This window comes from Carya illinoinensis, chromosome 14 (assembly GCF_018687715.1).
Source record: "Carya illinoinensis cultivar Pawnee chromosome 14, C.illinoinensisPawnee_v1, whole genome shotgun sequence".
In the NCBI taxonomy this organism is placed as follows: Eukaryota; Viridiplantae; Streptophyta; class Magnoliopsida; order Fagales; family Juglandaceae; genus Carya; species Carya illinoinensis.
In genome coordinates, this window is record NC_056765.1 from 14,863,213 (window position 1) to 14,867,500 (window position 4,288).

Here is a 4,288-nt window from a genome sequence, read left to right on the forward strand (position 1 = left end):
TCGTTCAGAACTAGGTTACATCGTTTTCCTAGAATAAATAAAATTTAGCTCATGCTAGAAATGGAATTCAACATAAACGAATTCACCATACTTGTTCTGAGAATATTGGAAGAAAATAAATGCTGAAAAATACTCCTCGCAGCCGCTACTCGTCTTCAAAAACTCAAGGAAATGATTCAATGCTTTTCTCCCATCTGTGCTCGTGTATGATTCCAACTTACGTGCAATATACGAAATTCCCTCTCCAAAACAGATGAATTGAATCCTTCTAGCTATGTTTTTCTGTCCCAAAAAGTGTTCTCCAGTCAAAAAGTACAGCCATATGGTGAAAAATCCCTTTTATATGCTTTGATGGCAGAAATCCCTAAATCTAGAAAAATATGGTATTCGCTCGAGCGGGGTGTCGAGCACATATCGAGCATTCGACTTTGCCTGATTTCGCTCAAGCGTCCAATGTCTCCGCTCGAGCGAACTTTGTTTTCCAGCAACCTGCTCGAGCTTACTGTCGAGTGGCAGTCGAGTGTTTGAATCTGCCTGAATTCGCTCCAGCGGCCAAAAGCCTCCGCTCGAGCGATTTTTTAAAATCTGCAATACAAAATTTTGCAAGTCATCAAATACCCCCAAACTTACAACTTTGTTTGTCCTCAAACAAAAAGAAAAGAAAATGATAGTTTAGGCAATATCAACTCGACCCCAAAGAGAAGTATCATCACTCACCAAGCTTTTATGAATTTAGATTTCATCACTAGTATCTTACTCTTTTAACATCAAAGATAGCAAGAAAATCAATCAAAAATTTTGCAATTTTTCAAGCAAGAGTTAGGCATTTACTTCAACTTAAAGCTAAGACCTTGATTGTGTGTGTGATATAAGCAATTTAACCCCAAACCACCTGCAAACTTAGATAAAACTAGAACAACCAAAATCAGAAGAATTCTCTTAAAACTTAGCCCTATAAGTTCAATTTTCAGAAATCCTCTCCACTAATGTAGTCAATACCAAAATCAGAGATCAAAAGGTCTTTAACAAGGTTGTAATGATAGGCCACAGGGTGAGGGTTAAGAAAGAACTGGATATGGAAAATCAAAGCAAACCGGAAAAATACTTAGTGAAAAGAACACCAGAAGAGATACCCACATGATTCAAATCATAGCTCTTTCTTGACAATATGCTCATACTTGTGGCATTATTATTGCTGTAATCACTGAAGCAATACCAACAATTTCTTTAACAAAATCTGAGGTGATACATACTCCGCTTAGTGACTTCTTTTTCTTTTTCTTTTTTTTTTTTGTTTACTATCTTTCTTCTTCTTTCTTCTTTGATCAAACAAAGCAAACATAATATAGTTCATCATGAAACAAATTTTCTCTTTTAAATGTAACTCTCCACCAAAGTAGTTTCTCAAACTATCAAAGGTAGATTCATTGTTTTTTAGGCTTAGAGCGGGCATGGTTTATGTAGTTCAAAGAATAAATAAAGGCTTATGAAGGCTCAAGGGGGTTGACTATGGAAACACACCATGTAATGATGGTATTTAGGACGGCTGGGAAAGCTTTTTGGTTAAGCCAAAGAAATGCCTAGATCATTTCTCTAATATTTGGTCTCCACTAGGATTTCGCCTCAAAGACCCATCAACGGATTCTAGAGCAAAGGAAAATCGAACTTCCCTTTTTCAATTAATTCAACTTCTTCTCTTCATAAGCAAAATGGAATAAGAGAAAAATGACTATGTGCTCAATTATGTTCAAGATCAAAGATTTAAACCAAAGTACCCACAAAACTCCACTTGACATAAAAGAAATTTTTGAAAATTTTTCTCAAAACCATCTTCAATCACAAATTTCAGAGTCATAGAGAATTAAATCTTACTCCAGTGCATGCTTGGTAAGAGAATCAGACAACCCATCAACAACCCAAGACTTAGAAAACAAGAGGATCAAATGACTATAGGAGTTTACACCCCCAAACTTAAACTAAACAATGTCCTCATTGTAATGCAAAAGTAAAAAGGATTGAAGAAATAAAAGGAACTTCCCTGGTTTCATGATGAATCTTCCGTAGTTTAAAATTTTTCAGCTCTTTATTCATGCTAAATAAACCTGCATCAAAAACCAAATTATTAAAACTAAATAAATAAAGATAATAAAATAAATGAAAGAATGAAAGATAGATCTATGGGTTGCCTCCCATAAGCGCTTGTTTTAAAGTCTACAGCCAGACTTTTCAATTTTCATCAATTAGGATCTCCAAGAGGAATAAATGCATAGTTCCTCTCCACTTGTTCTCCATAGTAGTGCTTCAATTTCTGACCATTAACTCTGAAAATATTCCTTGTCTTGTCCTTCAAATCTACTGCTCCAAAAGAGAAAACTTCATAAATTGTATAAGGACTTGTCCATCTTGATTTTAACTTTCCTGGGAAGAGTTTGAGTCGTGAATTGAAGAGTAAAACTTGTTGTCCTGGTGCAAACTCTTGCCTAAGAATCTGTTTGTCATGCCACTTCTTCGTCCTTTCTTTATAGATCTTTGCATTTTCATATGCATCATTCCGGAACTCTTCCATCTCATTCAATTGAAGAAGTCGCTTTTCACCTGCTGCCTTCAAATCAAAGTTAAACTTTTTTACAGCCCAATAAGCTCTATGCTCCAACTCCACAGGAAGATGACATGCCTTTCCAAACACTAATCCGTATGTAGACATCCCGATAGGTGTTTTAAAGGCTGTACGGTATGCCCACAAAGCATCATCAAGCTTCTTCGCCCAATCCTTTCTATTGGTTTTGACCGTCTTTTCAAGGATGTTCTTGATTTCTCTATTTGAAATTTCAGCTTGGCCATTAGTTTGAGGATGGTAAGCAAGTGCTATCTTGTGCTTTACACCATATTTAGAAAGAAGATTATCAAACAACTTGTTGCAAAAGTGAGTCCCTTCATCACTAATAATAGCTCGAGGAGTGCCAAATCTTGTGAATATATTCTTGTGCAGAAATTTGAGCACTACCTTTGCATCATTTGTTGTTGTAGCAATTGCTTCCACCCATTTTGACATATAGTCAACTGCTAATAAGATATAAGCAAAACCAAAAGAAGGAGGAAAATGCCCCATAAAATCTATTCCCCAAACATCAAACAACTCAACTTCTAAAATACCTTTCAGTGGTGACTCATGACGCCTTGAAATATTCCCCATACGTTGGCACCGGTTACAAGTTTTCACTAAAGTGTAACTATCACGAAAAATAGAAGGCCAAAAGAACCCACTTTGAAGTACCTTAGCTACTGTACGGGTGGCTCCAAAGTGTCCTCCATATGATGATGAATGGCAATGATGGAGGATGTCTTGCATCTCTTCTTCTGGCACACATCTTCTAATGATTTGATGAGGGCATCTTTTGAACAACAAAGGCTCATCCCAAAGATAATAATTCACATCATGCAAAAACTTCTTACGTTGATGGTAAGTAAGATCAGGTGGTAAAACTTTACAAGCTAGGTAGTTAACAATATCAGCATACCACAGAAGCTTGATCTCATATGCAAACAACTGCTCATCAGGGAATGCCTCTTGGACCACTGAATCTGGTCTTTCTTCCTCTTGCTCTAACCGAGAGAGATGGTCAGCCACTAAATTTTCACTTCCTTTCTTGTCTCGAATCTCCAAATCAAATTCTTGAAGAAGTAGGATCCAACGAATTAGCCTAGGCTTAGCATCCTTCTTGCCAAACAAATAGCGAAGTGCTACATGATCAGTGAACACTATCACCTTTGTACCAATGAGGTAAGACCGAAATTTATCACAAGCAAACACCACAGCAAGCATCTCCTTCTCAGTTGTCGCATAATTCAACTGAGCGTCATTCAATGTCCGGCTTGCATAATAGATGGCTCTAAATAGCTTGTCTCGCCTTTGCCCCAACACTGCTCCAATTGCAAAGTCACTTGCATCGCACATAACTTCAAAAGGTTGACTCCAATCAGGCACAATCACAATTGGTGCTGAAATTAGTTTCTCCTTGAGTGCATTAAAGGCCTGCAAACAAACAACATCAAAGTCAAATGCAGAATTTTTCTTAAGAAGATTACATAAAGGTTTGGAGAGTTTAGAAAAATCCTTGATAAATCTTCTATAAAATCCCGCATGTCCCAGAAAACTTCTGATTCCCTTCACATTCTTTGGAGGTGGTAGTTTCTCTATGGTTGTAATTTTGGCTCGATCCACCTCAATTCCTTTAGATGACACTCTATGGCCAAGCAGGATCCCTTCTTGAACCATGAAATGACACTT